This window comes from Rhinoderma darwinii, chromosome 3 (genome assembly GCF_050947455.1).
Source record: "Rhinoderma darwinii isolate aRhiDar2 chromosome 3, aRhiDar2.hap1, whole genome shotgun sequence".
In the NCBI taxonomy this organism is placed as follows: Eukaryota; Metazoa; Chordata; class Amphibia; order Anura; family Rhinodermatidae; genus Rhinoderma; species Rhinoderma darwinii.
The window spans coordinates 117,486,540-117,503,797 of NC_134689.1; the positions used below are offsets into that span (position 1 = coordinate 117,486,540).

At 40.9% G+C, this 17,258-nt stretch overlaps 1 protein-coding gene across 3 annotated transcripts in view; it reads left to right on the forward strand.

The window, feature by feature from the left end:
• The window catches only part of HTR4 (5-hydroxytryptamine receptor 4), a 497,831-nt gene that overhangs the window by 34,725 nt on the left and 445,848 nt on the right, over positions 1-17,258 (forward strand). The window contains exon 1 of one of the 3 annotated variants that reach the window (XM_075856615.1): positions 2,854-2,952. The exons of the other annotated variants lie outside the window; for them this stretch is intronic. The gene's annotated coding sequence lies outside the window, so the exon portion shown is untranslated. Of the gene's footprint in view, positions 1-2,853; positions 2,953-17,258 lie in introns of those variants that run through there. 3 annotated transcript variants of the gene reach the window in all.

Genomic DNA, 17,258 nt, shown 5'->3' on the forward strand with positions numbered 1-17,258 from the left:
CGTTTCCTCATGGACGCTGCTGCTGGAGCGACTCCTAAGATGGCACCGACAGAGGTGAGACACGGATCTCGCCTGTGGCATCCGCTGCTGAAACAGATACCTTCTATACCCTTGCCTCTACTTCTTGCCCTCATGGTCTACTTCCTACCCCGTTGGCTGGGGATGTGACTAGCTCTGCTGCTCCTAACATGGCGCCTCGTGCTCCGGATCGCTCCCTACGTGACGCCTGTCATGGCGTCTTGAACTCTCCTTCTTCCCCCCTTGTGTGTTGGGGCCTGTGTTGCTGCTTCCCAACCCCTCCAGAGCTCAGGACTTCCAACAGCCTCATCATATCTCTGGAGGCTCTGTTCTTGGATGATTTACAGGGCTTTAGACAAGTTATCAGCTATGCCTACTAAACAGGACATGGAGGTATATTAACTGATTTGGAGACCACTTACAAATCTGAGATTCAATCTCTCACCACTAATCTCTCTTATTTGTCTCATCAAGTGCAGCACATGGAAGGGGATATTTCAGCTGTCTCAGTGCAACAAGTTTCGCATGCGGATCATTTAGACCAACACACTCATCAGATCCATATGCTCTTTAATCTGGCGGAGGATCATGAAAACAGGAACCGCCGCAACAATATTCGGCTTCAGGGGCATACCTGAGGACATATCTCCTATGCAACTCCTACCCACATTACAGAAGTTGTTTAATTCCTTACTGGATCGATCCTTACTGATCCTCTGTAACTGGAGCTCACAGACCTCTTGGTCCTCGCAATCCGGACCCTGACAGGCCTAGAGACGTTCTCTGCCGTGTTCATCTTTTCTCTCTCAAAGAAAGGATTATGAGGAAGGCTCGTGATAAACGTGACCTGTTTGTAATGATAGGGGTAGGGAAACGGACAAGTGAGCCCTAATCTACCCGCCACTCTGTCCCTGCCTACTTGCAACGACCCGCCCTAGGCGACGGGGTACAACTGGGCGGCGGTCCCTACGCTCAGTAAGTGCACGAGACAAACATACAAGGGAATATAAAGCAAAGGGAAAGGGGCAGTTGCCCACGGCAACACCGTGAGCAACAGAGTGGTGAATGAGCCAAGTCAAACCAGGAGAGCACGAGGTACCAAACGCAGAGCAAAAGAGTAGTCAGAAAGCCAGGGTCAGTATGGAGCAGGATCAAATAGTAGGAGCTGTAGCTGGGCCAGGAAACCACACGGAAAGAATCACAAGCAAGGAGGAACAGGAAAGGCAGCTATAAATAGACAGAGGGCGGGAGCTAGCCGAGTCTAGCCAGGCTGCGATAGGCTCTCCCACTCCTAAGCCTGCCAGCCTGAGTGGTGGAAGCTGGAGTCAGTCTCAGAGAGATAGACTCAGGTGAAGACTGATTACCTCTGGAAGTTAACCCCGAAGCTGTGCCTGGCAGATCCTTTACACTGTTATTGAAAGACGTTAAGATACGACTACTGACTGACTTGTCTAGGGTGACTTTGAACAAACGCAGAGTGTTACGACCCTTGTTTGATGCGCTGAGAGAACATAAGATCTTTTACTCTTGGGGGTCACCCCTTTCAGCTGCAAGTGCGCAGGGATGGTATGTTATTGGCTGTTAGAGACACTGGGGATGTCCCTGACTTCTGCACTGCTCTTAATTTGCCTCGTGTCTCTATTCCTGAATGGCCTTATGTTCCTTCCCCACCTCTACGCCCCCGACCACGCAGGTGTGGTCGTTCACCTGCATCTCCCATGGGTCTTCCTAGATGCCGTAATGCAGAGCCGGTTTGATTCTTTCCTGATGTCTGCTATTTTGCCTGCTGCTGTAACTTTGCTTCTTTCGCCTGATGATGTCGTCTGAGTTCCTATGTAGAGATATTCATATGTCTCTTTCTTTCCTCTGTTGCATCTTGGAGTAGTGGAGGGTTCGCAGTTTTGCCCTCAGAAACCTATTTACAGACTTTAGGAACTGTTATACTGTGAATGTTTGTTTATGTCCTGATCACTGTTTTATGCATACATTTATGCTGTCACAGGGTATCTTTGGGATGGTTCCTTGTTTGCTCTCTTTCGTGTTCCTGACCATGCCATATTTAACCCAATTTTTCTTTTTCCTTATTTGATGCAGATATATTACCTACTATTGATAGGGATGGGGGCTGCAGGGGCACTGGCTTGGCCCTGTCCTGACACTTCCCCTCTTAGAGAATCACTGGTTGCCACCCAGTGTCTAGTTTTTGTTTCTCCTTGATTTAGTATTAAGGAGTGGGTGATCGTTCTCACTCGATTGTTTGTCTTCGTCTGTTGCATAAAATTCTTCCCTTCCTAGTTTGTGTTTTTGTCTTGTCTTTTGTCTTCACTGCCTTATCCTCTCGTTTGGCCTGATCGTTTTAAGCTTGCAGGGGAGATGGCGAAATTGAAATTCAGTACCTTTTAATGTTAGAGCACTTAATGTCCCTGAAAAACACTCACAGGTACTGTATAACATGTAAAAACAAGAGATGTACCCGTTCTTTATGCAAGAGACTCATTTTCAGGTGGGCCATACGCCAAAGTTAACTAATCGACATTATCCAGTTTGGTTTCACAGTGTCAATCTGGACTCCAAGTCGAGGGCTGATAGTATCTGTATTCATAAATCGCTTTCTCATAAAATACCGGGGGTATTAGCTGATCCGGAGGGTTGGTATGTATTTCTAAAACTTTCCATTAGAAATAAGATTTTCACTCTTTCCAATTTCTATCTTCCTAATCAAGATCAGGCTCGTGTGTGCCAACAGTTTCTGGGGAGGCTGGAGGATTTTTTTAAGGTGTTTTGATTGTGGGAGGTGATTTTAATTTGACCTTTGATTCCAGACTTGACACCTCCACGGGCAGGTCTACTGTTCCTAAATCACAATTGGCGGCCTTGAAGACTACGATGCATTCTATGCAATTAATTGACGTGTGGAGAATTCTTCACCCTAAGGTAAGAGAGTATACTTATTTCTCTCCCTTACATATGTACAGATGTTTGGATGCTTTTCTCATCAGCCACCACTTGCTTACCTGGCACCCTACTTCTGGGGTGGGACCCATGCTTTGTATCATTCTCCGGTCTTTCTGACAATAACCCTTCCCAATTCCATGCCTAACTTCCAGTCTTGGAAGATTAATGGTAATCTCTTGCGTGACGCGGTGTGCGTGTCGGCTTTTAAAGAGACTCTTACCACATACTCATGGCTCTAGTCCCTTACTTCTACAGTGGGAGGATCTGAAGTGCGTGGTTAGGGGTGTCCTTATACAACATGGGGCTCGATTGAAGAGGGAAAAGGGGATGGCTATTGCCCAAATCCTCGCACAGATACTAGATCTAGAATCTAGTCCCAAACACATTCCTTCACAGGTCTTTTCGGAACTTACCGCGGCAAGAGAATCCTTGCGTTCTCTGCTTGATCAATCACATGCTAGACTTAGGGATCGGATGTGCAAACACTCCTACGAATTTCAACATATAGAAGAATAGACAGCACGGCACAAATCACTTGAAAAAAAAGTTTTCTTTATTTTATGTTGCGGTAGGCATAACATGGGAGTTGAAGACAATAGAGCCCAGACGCTTTATCAAGGCATACTGGGCTTCAGTGCACACACACACTTAAATACCCACAACTTGCCTCATCAACCACTTCCGCTTCTCACAGCAATGTGTCAAAATAAAAATATTCGCAGAAGATCATGCATATTATGAACAACAGGTTTATATACTGAGTATAAGATAGAAAACATACCTAATTAAAGGTTTTATTTAAAAAAAAAAGCAGATAGGTCGTTCCTATCATTAGAACCCAGGTGTCCTAAAGCCTCCATTTTTATTACCCAATTGGCTTCACACCATAATAATTTAACATGGCGATCACCACCATCCAGTGGGGTGAACACACGCTGTATGCCCGCAAAAGACAGACACTTGGGATTCCCCCCATGTACTTCACGTATATGGGTTATCAATTTTGGGGATCCCTTTCCTGTACCAATAGAATAAATGTGTTCACGAACAAAAATAATGGTTGTATTGTTTTGCCTATATAAAAGAATTGACAAGGACAAAAAATAGCAGAAACCAGATAATTAGATTTGCACGTAATAAGATTGCTGACATGATGATTTATTGCACCCATTCGGACCGTTTTGCCTATGTTATTCTGTCCGAATTTGCAGACAAATGTGGTAAATCCGTAGTGCGGATTCTACATCCCCCGTAGACAAGCGTCTTATAGTCCTAAAATTACATCTGCCACTGGTGTTGATAATGACGCGGTAGGCATCACTGAATGCTTCAGACAATATTATTCTGCCTTATATAATCTTAACCCGTTAGTGACCGGCCCATCATGTTTCTACGTCGGTCACTAACGGGCCTTATTCCGATGCCATAGACTTTTTACGTCGCGGCATCGGAATAAGTAAACAGAGCAGGGAGCTGTCAAATCTCCCTGCTCTCAGGGAGCGTCCCTGCTCTGCCGGGTGAGATCGATATTAGTATCGCTCTCACCCGTTTAACCCCTCAGATGCGGTGCTCAATAGCGAGCACCACATCTGAGTGGTTTTGGAGAGAGGGAGGGAGCTCCCTCTCTCCCCCACCGACACCCGGCGATACGATCGCCGAGTGTCTGTGTCTCCAATGGCAGCCGGGGGCCTAATAAAGGCCCCCAGGTCTGCCTGGAGCGAATGCCTGCTAGATCATGCCGCAGGCATGACCTGGCAGATGCCTGTCCGTTTTAAACGGACAGGCATAATACACTGCAATACAGAAGTATTGCAGTGTATTATAAATGCGATCGGAGAATCGCATATTATAGTCCCCTAGTGGGACTAGTAAAAAAGTAAAAAAAAAAGTTTTATGAAGTTAATTAAAAAAAAATGTGAAAAAAAATGAAAAACCCAGCTTTTCCCCCTTACAAACTGCTTTACTATTAAAAAAACAAAATAAAGTAAAAAAATTACACATATTTTGGTATCGCCGTGTCCGTAACGACCCCGACTATAAAGCTATTACATTACTTAACCCGCACGGTGAACGCTGTAAAAAAATAAAAAATAAAACGACAGAAAAATTGCTGTTTTCTGTGAATCCTGACTTTAAAACAATTTGATTAAAAAGTGATCAAAAAGTCGCATCTACTCCAAAATGGTACCAATAAAAACTACAAGTCGTCCCGCAAAAAAAAGCCCTCATACAATCGCATCGGCGAAAAAATAAAAACGTTACGGCTCTTCAAATATGGAGACACAAAAACAAATAATTTAGAAAAAAATGTGTTTTTACTGTGTAAAAGTAGTAAAACATACAAAAACTATACAAATTTGGTATCGCTGCAATCGTAACAACCCGCTGAATAAGGTTAGTGTTATTTATTCCCCCCCCCCCAAAAAAAAAGTTAATAAAAGTTAATCAATAAATAATATGTCCCCCAAAATGGTGCTATTAAAAAATACAACTTGTCCCGCAAAAAAACAAGACCTTATACAGCTATGTCGACGCAAAAATAAAAAGGTTATAGCTCTTGGAATGCGACGATTGAAAAACTTAAAAAATAGCTTGGTCATTAAGGTCCAAAATAGGCTGGTCATTAAGGGGTTAAGGGACATTTTTACGATATTCAGGCTGATGCATTGCGCAAAAAAATTGATCGTTATGTACGGGACACGTCACTGCCGTCTCTGGAAGCTGGGGATGCCTCAGGACTCTAGGAGAAGTTTTTGGATACGGAGGTAGAACAGGCAATTGAGGACTCTCCCTTGGGCAAAAGCCCGGGACCTGGCGAGTTTAACAATAGATTTTTATAAGGTATTTAAAGATCAACTTGCCCCATTTTTTACAAAAGCCTCTAATTACGTGTCTTCCTCCAGTCCCTTTGCCCCTCAGTCTCTGGAAGCTCACATAACCCTTCTGCCGAAACCGTGTAAAGACCCCACGACATGCGCTAACTTTAGACCCATCACTTTGATAAATGTGGACGTGAAACTTTTTGCGAAATTGATTGTCTCTCTCCGTTCTTTCCTAACTTGGTCAGGGATGACCAGGTGAGTTTTGTACGTGGCGAGAAGCACGTGACAATACTAATAAGACCCTCCTTTTAACATTATATAGTCAGACACACATGGTACCTATGTGTTTGCTTTCTGATGATGCCGAAAAGGCCTTTGATAAGGTGCATTGGGTGTTTCTCCGTAGTGTCTTGACTCAGGTTGGACATTGCTCTAACATGTTGAATAACATTGACAATTTATCATAGGCCCACAGCTCGAATTAATGGTCTTCTGTCTGATTCCCTGCCTGTCACCAATGGTACAAGACAGGGGTGCCCCCTCTCGCCTCTGCTGTATGTTCTGGTCATGGAGCACCTGGTTGTGGCACTGCGGTGTAACCCCAACATTAATGGCATTTGTATTGGTGCCCAACATAAGTTAGCACTCTATTATGATGATCTTCTCCTATACATTACAGATCCTATGATTACCTTACCGTCCTTGACTGGGGCGTTTGAGCGATTTGGACACTTAGAGTAATTGACTTTAAAATTACTTAAGTCTGAGGCCTTGAATATATCTCTGGATGCTGCTCATCTCGCTCAGGTCTTCCTGTTCAAATGGCAGCCCAGTTCTTTTAAATATTTGGGAATACATATTCCCACTCATTTGTCTGATTTTGTTTAAATTAAACTACACACCTGTCCTACAGCGCACGTTGTGAGATTTAGAGGTGTATGGGGGTGGGCGCATGTCGTGGTTTGGTCGCATGTCGTGGTTTGGTCGCATTAATACTATTAAAATGGTTACCGAAATTCTTGTACGTATTTCAAACTGTTCCTATTACGGTACCCACTGTCTTCTTTAAGACGTTACATTGTGCCATGACCAAACTCTTGTGAGGCCCCTCTAAACCTCGTATTCGTTCTCTGTCCTTAGTAGTCCTAAACTGGACAGTGGTGCGGGTTTACGGGATTTCAAACGTTACCACCAAGCTGCACTCCCCATGAGACTAGTGGACTGGTTCCGCTCACATACTGGTAAGCAATGGGTGCATATTGGGAAAAATATATGTCCTCTTGCATTGTCCTCTTTGCCTTGGCTGACTAGTTCACAATGATTAACATCTTCTCTGCCTTTTCTCACACGTCCGTTTCTTGTCGTTTGGGAACGGGTCATTGGTGCTTCGGACCTCTCTAACCGTCCAGGTTCCTTGACTCCTCTTTTTGATAACCCTTCCTTCCCCCCCAGCTGTGGGTGTAGATACGTTCCTCTGCTGGGGGAGACAGGACAGTGTGTATTTGTCTCAGACCCTTACCCCTGATGGTGAAATTCTGTCGCTTGCCCTGGGAGACGCTCAATTTGGTGGTCATACTTTCAATTACGGTCATATCTTTCTTCCATGGGAGCCTGTCTTGCTTTGCTTCAGGATAAGACTCCTTTGGAACTTTACCTGTCCTTGTCTTCTGCTCCTTCTCATATCGTATCCTATCTACATGGGTTCCTCCGGCCTAGTTATTCTCGCTCTCAGTTGGCGTTCACTATGGGATGGGGAGATGGGCATTCAACACTCTGAGGAGGATTAGCAGACTTCTTTTCTCTTAGCCCACAAACTACCGACTTCCTATTTTGCACAGGAAAAAAATTATAAAATTCTCACAAGAAGTTGCCCTTCCTTTCGACATAGTATATTTCCTGATGTATCCGCAGATTGTTGGAGGTGTGGGGGTGCTCCTGGAACCATGTTACACATTTGGTGGGACTGCCCTAAGCTCTGTCCCTTCTGGGAAAAACATTTGGATCTTGGGAACAAGCTCTTTTTGATATTTCTGTTCCTGCTTCTCCTTCTATTGGATTGCTTTCTATGGTTCCTGGGTCGCTCCCAACCTCAAAAGGTGCGTCTTTAGGCATTTTTTTTACTGCAGCTAGGACTGTGGTACCTCCTCATTGGAAGTCCGCTAATGTGCCTTCTTTACGGGAATGGGTAACTGAGATGAACAATATCACAAGAATGGAGGAGTTGCTGGCCGCTGATTGGGGCAGACCCGAAGTGTTTGTTCGAACTTGGACAGTATGGTTACTGTTCCGAAATGGCTCTGATTTTGTCTCTTTTGGTTGGATGGCCTCTTTTTAATGCCTGTAACGCGGCTTCTCTGCTGTTTTCGTTTCTGTATGTGTTTCCCTTTTATCTGGTCTTTTGTTTTTCGTAACTCTACTTGTTTTGGACTCTAGCAATTAATATCCCATAGGTATAAAGCTTTTCCCTGAATATTGCACTACGTCGCAGTTATAGCGATGATCCTTTTCATTTGCTGTTATTATTTTTAATGTCAGGGAGGTTCTCCTAAATTTGTTTCTTCATGTTCTTTACAAAAATGTATTGTAGAGTCTTTATTTTAAGAAAAAATAATTTGATTTGCAGTCAAGGGTGATATGTCCAAGTAGTTATGTATTGTACAGGAAAATTTCTTAGACAGATTACTAACCAATGAAATGTGGTATTGTAAATGGAAGTAAAGTGGTGGTAAAAGGGAGAATAACATTCTCTAGAGCAACTACCTAATGCTGGGAGAAACGGTAATGAAAAGAAAAACTACTCTCTGCTTAGCTAGGAAAATTATAGTAGTCTCACGTGTCTGTGTGTGTGGATAAGAGCTGCCAGTATGTGAGTTGGGTTGTTCTTATATAGTATGAGACATAGACCTTATTCACACCAGCGTATCTCACGTCCGTGTTACTCGCGTTAAAACAACTGCTGTCACACAGACCTATGCAATTCAATGTGGCCATTCAGACATTCAGTGTTTTTCACTGCATGTCCTATACTTGTGCGTTTTTGTGCATCACGCACCCATTGAAGTCATCCGTGTGCTGTACGTGATTCACGCAACAGTTGCTAAAGAAAAGATGAGCAAGAAAAATTCCTCCTTCAGTTTATTTTGCTGACATAAAAAAAGGGTGACGTACGGATGATATACGCACATAAAAACCGCAGACACGCACCGTACACGGATGTCACACGGAACTGCAATGAAGATTTTTTACGCGTGCAAAACGGACAGGTTCGTGTGAATAAGGCCATAGTATGAGACATGGTATGAAGCCTGATTTAGTATTACATAATACCGTTCTTTGCATAATGTGACACAATATACACACACTACTTTCCCTCCAAGTGACCGTTACATGATGACCGGTACAAATGTCTCATTGCATGACACGATACAATGGGGCAGCATAGCCTTTTATGTTACTGATCAAGGATTTGAGTTGCCCCACATTTAAACCTTTCAGGACCAAGCTCATTTTGGCCCTTGGAGACCAGCCACATTTTTTCAAATCTTACATGTGTCATTTTATGTGGTAATAACTCTGGAATGCTTTTGCCTATCCAAGCGATTCGGATATTGTTTTCTTGTGACATTGTACTTTGTTAGTGGAAAAATGTGGTCAATAAATTCATTGCTTATTTGTGAAACCATAAAATTTAAAGAAAATGTGCAAAAATTATGATTTTTCTCATTTTAAATGTATCTACTTGTAAAACAGATAGTAATACCACACAAAATTGTTGCTGATAACATCCCCCATATGTCTACTTTATATATGCATCGTTTTTTGAAAATTATTTAATTTTTCTAGGACATTACAAGGCAGCAATTTCTGACATTTTCAAGAAAATTTCAAAAGGCTATTTTTCAAGGACCAGTTCAGTTCTGAAGAGGCTTTGAGGGCCTTATGTACTAGATAGACCCCATAAATCACCCCATTTTAAAAACTGCACCCCTCAAAGTATTCAAAACAGCATTCAGAAAGTCTTAACCATTTAGGCGTCTCACAGGAATTAAAGCAAAATAGAGGTGAAATTTACAAATTTCATTTTTGCCAAAATTCATTTGTAATAAAAAAAAATAAAAAATCTGTAACATGGAAGGTTTTAACAGAGAAATGCAACTCCATATTTATTGCCCAGATTCTGCAGTTTTATAAATATCCCACATGTGGCCCTAGTGTGCTAATGGATTGAAGCACCAGCCTCCGAAGCAAAGGAGCACCTAGAGGATTTTGGGGCCTCCTTTTTTTTTTTTTTTTTTTTTTTTTTGTTAGAATATACTTTAGGCACCATGTCTGATTTGAAGAGGTCTTGAGGTGCCAAAACAGTGCAAACTCCCCAAAAGTGGAAACTACACCTCAAGGAATTTATCTAGGGATATAGCTAGCATCTTGACCCCAGTTATTTTGCTATATTTATTGGAGTTTGTCTGTGAAAATAAATCTTTTTTTTTTTTTTTTTTTTTTTTTCTGAAAAAATAAATAATTTTTACAAGGAATATAGAATAAAAAGCACCCCAAAACTTGTAAAGCCATTTCTCCACATTACGGCAATACCCCATATTTGGTAATAAACTGCTGTTTGGACCCACGGCAGAGCTCATAAGGGAGGGATCGGCATTTGGTTTTTGGAGTGCAGATTTTGCTTGGTAATAGTTTGGTTTGGCATTTTGCCGGTATTTCAGTTTATAATGTGGGGGCATATATAAGCTGGGTAGAGTACATCAGGGCATAATAAGAGGGTATAATAATGTGGTAAATAAATAATATATATGTGGCCGGTGTCGCACTGATAAATGGTGCCCAATCTTATCCGCTTTTGGAACGCTCTACACAATTTCTGTCGCCATATTCTGAGCGCAAGAACTTTTTTTATTTTTTCTCTGCCGGAGCTGTGCGAGGGCTTATTTGTTCCGTTACAATCTGTAGTTTTCATTGGTACAATTTTTTAGGGCACATCCCTTTTTTTATTCGATGTTTTTAGCAAGCAAACTGACAAAAAAAACATACATTGTGACAATGTTTTTGTTTTTTTTAGTGTTCACCGTGCACTATAAATTACATTTTACTCTATTCAAGTTGATACGATTACGGAGCTACCATATGTATATAGTTTGTTTTTTTTTGTTTTGTTTTTTATGTTTTGTGGCGTTTTGTGCAATCAAATTTATTTTTTGTGTCACCATATTCTGAGAGCCATAACTTTTTTTTATTTTTCAGTCAAAAAAGCTGTGTAAGGGCTTGTTTTTTGCGGGATGGGTTGTAGATTTTATTGGTACTGTTTTTGGGTACATGCGACTTTTTGATCACTTTTTATTCTATATTTTGGGAGGGGTGATGTCCAAAAAAATAGTGATTTCTGTTTTTTTTTTGTTTTTGTTTTTTTGCAGTGTTCACCGTTTGGGAAAAATAATATTATAGTATTATAGTTTGGGTCGTTATGAACGCGGTGATACCAAATATGTGTATCTTTTTTAACGGTTTAATTTTTTTCCTATAATAAAAGACTTCTAGGAAAAAAGCATTTTTTGTTTTTACACTTTTATAAAACATTTTTATTACTTTTTATTACCTGCAGGTCCGCATAGGCTTCCGTGTATGGCAGACCCGGAGGCCGTTGTATGGCCTCCCGTTTTGCCATGCAACTGACAGCAGCACCCACAATCTGTCCCCTGAAAGTTTGTTGTAGCAACAAACTTTCTAGTTTGTTGCTACAACAAACTTTACCTGCGATCACATGATCGGGACCTGAACCAATCAGGTCCCGATCATGTCTCTGGGACCAGAGGCAGGGGTTAACAGCGCGATCCGGGTGTCATCACTACTCTGAGACATCAGGATCGCGCTTTTAACACCCACTGACTTCACGTCGGCGCTGCACAGAGCCCAGCAAGTGCCGACGTGAATTTACTGTGGGCGGTTGGGAAACCGTTAAAAATGGTGACCATATTCTCTGTTTCCGAACCAATCGGTTCGGCTGTCAGAGAACAGGTTGCTGGAGAGCCTCGGACACTGACACCACCGGCGTCAGAGCGATCTCCCCAGCGCTATGAGGGCAGAAGGAGAGGTCTACAGATTCACGTCCTATCTGCACGGGGTATATGCGAATAGGACGTGAATCTATAGATTGTTGGCATGAAAGGTTTAAATAATACATTTACCTGTTACATCAGCAAAACATAAAAAAAAATTAATTGGAATGTGTATATATTTTTAAAAATGCTCCTGTGAGTAGATATTGTTACGTTCTTTCTATGGTGCCCTCTGGTGTTCATTTCATTCCCTCTCAGAACGCCTACTTGTGTTCAGTGGAGGCTGCTTCTTGTGTGCTGATTCTTATTGGTTGGACTGCACAATAGCAGGAATTACTCCACCGGCCATAGGCAAGAGGATTCGGTTGTCCGGACTGAGTTACTGAGCATGTGTCCACCAAAACTGGATACATCTAGTGGACATTAAAAAAAACAAAAAAAAACACCAGAGGGCTCCATAACAGGAATTGTAGCAACAATGTCTAGACACAGGAGCATTTTTTTTTTTATAATTATCCCATTGAGAAATTATGTCTTGCTGATCTAGCAGAAGAATAAATATTATATTTAATCTTGGGACAACCTCTTTAAAGAGACTGTCACCAGTTTATCAATTCCCGATCTCCTAACTAATCTAATATGAACTTTGCTGCTGATCACTACAGTGTGATTTGTTTTAAATGTTTCTTATTTGCAAAGTTATGAGCATTTTTCTAGATATGTAATGTGGCTCGAATAGCCAAATAGGAGGGGACTCTTTCTTTTCACTCTGGGCGGTGTAATGTTTTCTGTATGACGCTGTCCAATCGGCATACAGCTTCTCCCCCTTCCCAACCCAGCAACACGGCGTGATCATATAGTAAACAGCTTCCATTCCCGATTGTGTATTCAACTGGCAATATCTCCGGTTGTGTCAGTTAGAACTGCGATCCTGGGGTCATATGAAGGATTAGAATCTCATCTTCCATATCCCATCCGCTGTTCTAGGTGGTCCACAGACCAAGATATGGCTGTTTGAACAGATCCCCCTTCCCTCCAGCTTCAGACTCTCACGCTGTGAAGCAGCTTCATGCTGATAGGACAGATTCAGAGGCTATGACGTAGCTCCACATCAGGAGAGTCGCTGTTACCTTCTAATAAATTCTCAATTACATATTTAGAAAAGCTCCTAACTTTTAAAATAATAAATGTTTTGGGACACAATTTTCACTAGCATTGACAGTGCCTATCATAATAGCTAGGAGATAGGGCATTACTTAACTAGTGACAGAGCCTCTTTAAGTGCATTTTTAGGGGACATAGAAGTAACTTGATTCATTACTGCCCCAGAGCGTTGCACATTATGCCCTAAATTCAATGCCTTAATTGAGAGCTCCTAGAATGCAGCATGATTTGATTGAAGGGACATTCTGCTGAGGCGTTTGCAGCACATTCCATACCATAACACTATTTTGAAAGAAACACTATGAATAATAGACTTAAAGGGGTTGTTTCATGGTGATAACCACTAGGCCCCGGGAGTTGTTGGCTTATTGATACTCCGTTTAGCCAACAGCCTTTAGAGGAGATATACTGTCAGCAAGTTTGACTAAGAGTGTTCTAGGTGCTTGGAGGTCATTGGGTTCTTAGGGGGAGGGAGATAGTTTGATCCATACCGAGGGACGGCTGTGATGTGGGTCAACATGTATGTTTATAGCAACTATATTAAGGAAGGAGGGTGACGTGTTACGAGGATTCTGACTACCTGATCTATATCTTTTATGCACATATGTGGGAAACCGGGTACATTATATTGGATAAATTTACGTGCATTATTTTTGCATATTGTATTTGTTGTATGCTTTTGTAACAGGACTATGTTTATGGGATTGGGGTTTGTTTTGCACTGTTTGTACTGTAATACATAATCACAAAAATTTACTGAATTTAAAAAAAAAAAGAATGTTCTAGGCCCCCTGGCATTTAAGATTATAGGCTTCTTACCAACTGTCATGGTCATTATATCACTTTAATTTGATTTGCCTTTGTTATCATTTAATTTATTTTAATATCATGCGTTATTTATTTTTTTATGTTATGTATCACTTGATATCCAGTCTGTTGTAGCACTTATTTTCATTGCATTTTTTTCAGGAGGGTCAGCATAGTCAACCGAATTACAAGCAATGCAGAGCATTGATGTCGCAGAGCATTGATGTCACACGACGCCTGGAATATCTGTGTATATCACTGGCACATGGCTATTTTCATATACCATATACTTGGCACTAGGTTCCGTACCATAGTTCTGGACAACATAGGATGGCTCGCTACCTCCTGCTATAGTTTAATGAGGCTCATGAGCTGAAAAGTTCTGGGAACCTCAGATGTACATTGTAGCATGTTATAATTTACAATGATATTCAATGCCTGGCTTCAGAGGTAATGTAGATCAAATGTAGTTTAAACTGCAGTTAATTTTATTATGGCAAAGATGAAGTCACTAGCGTGATGTCCTTGAGGTTGGTCTTTCCAATACTTATATTTACTGCTGTAATAAGGTCTGTAATTAAAGCAATGACTGATCTTGTGGAAGTACTATCCCACACTATTAGATTAGTAAAGGAGTGGTATCATACAGATGTGGCTATATCCATCATGGTAAGAATGGCAAGTACCGGCTCACGGAGTCTAATAAGCATGTGCTGAATTTATCGATGTGAACGTTTTGTAATCCTATAGTCCAGCACAGCAATGTTTTTTTTTCCTTATTAATGTGCTCAATTCATTTCAATCAATTATGAGAAGATCTAAAGGAAATGTTAATAAGCCTGAATGAAACTGTATAGCTGCTGTAATATATTGTATATGTGTAAAATAATTACCAAGGCTACAAACATTTAAAAACTCCTGACCTTTATCTGCAGCTGGAGTATAAATTGGTATAAGGACAATTAAAGGTTATTATGTTAGTCTATACAAAACAAGATATAGTAACTATGTGCAATCTATACAAAAAAACATGGTTTCTAAGAAACCCCATTTAGCTAGGTATGAGATTTTCCTCACTCTTCGGCAGACCACTGCTTTCCACTACAGACACCTGTAAGGAAAGGAACGTAATATGTGCCATTCTGCTCCCCACCCCACCCCAAAAAAGGAGGTAAGTTTACTGACAAAACAGAGGCTAATAATGCCATCAGAGAAATATACCATTCAAATGAATGCAGCCATAAACGGAAACCTCTTGCACACCTTTTTCTGCAAAAATGATGGAACAGGACAATGCAGTGAAAAACATGACTCCAAACAGCATTAGTGTAAATGGTTTCTATATACTGTACCTAATACTGGCGAATTCAAATGGCCTTATTTATCAAAACTATCTAAAAGAAAAACTAGCTTTATTGCCCATAGAAACCGACCACAGTGCAGATTTATCCAGAGCAGTTTAAAACTGGGTTTACATATATTTGTTGCGCCAGCCATTTGTTTTTAGCCTTAGCCAGACAACTGATGACCTTTTGTGCATCGGTCCGTTTTCCATAACCAGACAGAAAAATGCTGCACCTGACGTAGAAACGGATACAACTGATGCCAGGAACTGTTTCATAGGAAAGCATGGGATCCGTTCCGGCATCAGTTTCTCTCTGGCGTTTCTGTACCACACTGGATCGCCAGATATATGGGAAGGGAACCTAAACTTGGGAAGGGAGCCTTAACATGGGAAGGGGGCCTGAGTAAAGCTGAACTTCTAAAGGCAACAAGGTCCGTTTTCCTTTTAGACTGTTTTGATAAATGAGGCACTAAGTCTTGATAATGTTGGTTTTATTTCTTTAAAGTGTCAACAGAATCCTTTGAAACATTGGAGGGCAAAATAATCCACGCAATCTGTCCTTTGAGTAATGTCTCCTACAAATGCCAACCTCATGGCCTACAATAATTTAATGTACCAAGAAATTTTAAGCATATAAAAACACAATTTTTTTTGAGACACAGGTTAAAAATTACAACAATGGCATAAATAGAGGGTGAGTTAAACAGAGTCCAAACAGACAAGCAGATACTGAGTGTGCTTCTGGCAATAACACCTATACCATGGATTAATACATTGTAAATAGTCTAAGAGTAAGCCGAAGAAACCACGTACAAGGACAAAACAAGTTTATCCAACATCGAAGTACAATGTAAAAGCACAGTAGATAGAGAAGTGAAGAAGAGGCAGGCAAAATCAAATGCAGATGAACGATGGGGTAACCAGTAGAAATATGCCAGGAACTCACTTACACACATTTCATTGCCCCTGACGAAGCCCTGTGGCAAAACGTGTTGGATGTGTAAGTGGGCTCCTGGCATATTTCTACTGGTTACCCCATTGTTTATCAGCATTTGATTTTGCCTGTCTCTCCTTCACTTATCTTCAGTTGCAGAAATGTCTCCTTACTGGATGTCTTGGCAGGCATCAATATTTAAAGAGGACCTGTTACCTCTCCTGACATGTCTATTTTAGTAAATTCTTGTATTCCTCGTAAAATAAAAACTTTGGAACATATTTTCTTAAAGGAACGGCACAACGTAGAATTCTGTTCCTCCCAGAAATTTGTGAATAAATTGACAATTGAGTGTCACCATTCCCCTTGTTAAAGAGGTGTGTCCTTACACAGTCCCACTCTTTAAGTGCTGATTAGAGAGTGTCAGTGTGTGTAGAGACACACACCCAACTGGTAGCAGCAATTGTCAATTTATTCATAAATTTCAAGAAAGAATAACAAAGGAACGACACAACGTAGAATTCTAGGAAAAAATGATCCAGAATTGTTTAACTGTAGTTATTATTGGTAACATTTTGGGGTACATGTGACTTTTTGATCACTTTTTATCCTATTTTTTTGGGAGGCAATGTGACCAAAAAGCAGCCATTCTGGCATCGTATTTTAGTTGTAACTTATAACGCATGGTGAATGGCTGCAAAAAAAAAACCATGTTAACGAGACGGTTTATAGTTTTTATACTTACCACTTTTGGATACATGCGACTTTTTGATCACTTTTTTTTTTTTTTTTTTTATTTACATTTTTTTTGTAGGGCAAAGTGACCAAAAAACTGAATCTCTGGCACTGTTTTCTAGGTTTTTTATTTTTATTTTTTTTACACCGTTCACCGCGTGGAATAAATAACATCATATTTTTATAGTTTAGGCCGTTACAGTTGCGCCGATACAAAATATATGTATGGTTTATTTATTTTTTTTTCAATAATAATGGACTTGATAAGGGAAAAAGGGCGGTTGTGTTTTATTTTATTACTTGAAACTTTTATTATATTTTTTACAACTTTTTTTCACTTTTCTTTAGTCTCACTAAGGGACTTGAAGGTCTAAGGGTGCGGCCAAAATCTGTTCCGTCCTTTACGGATGTAA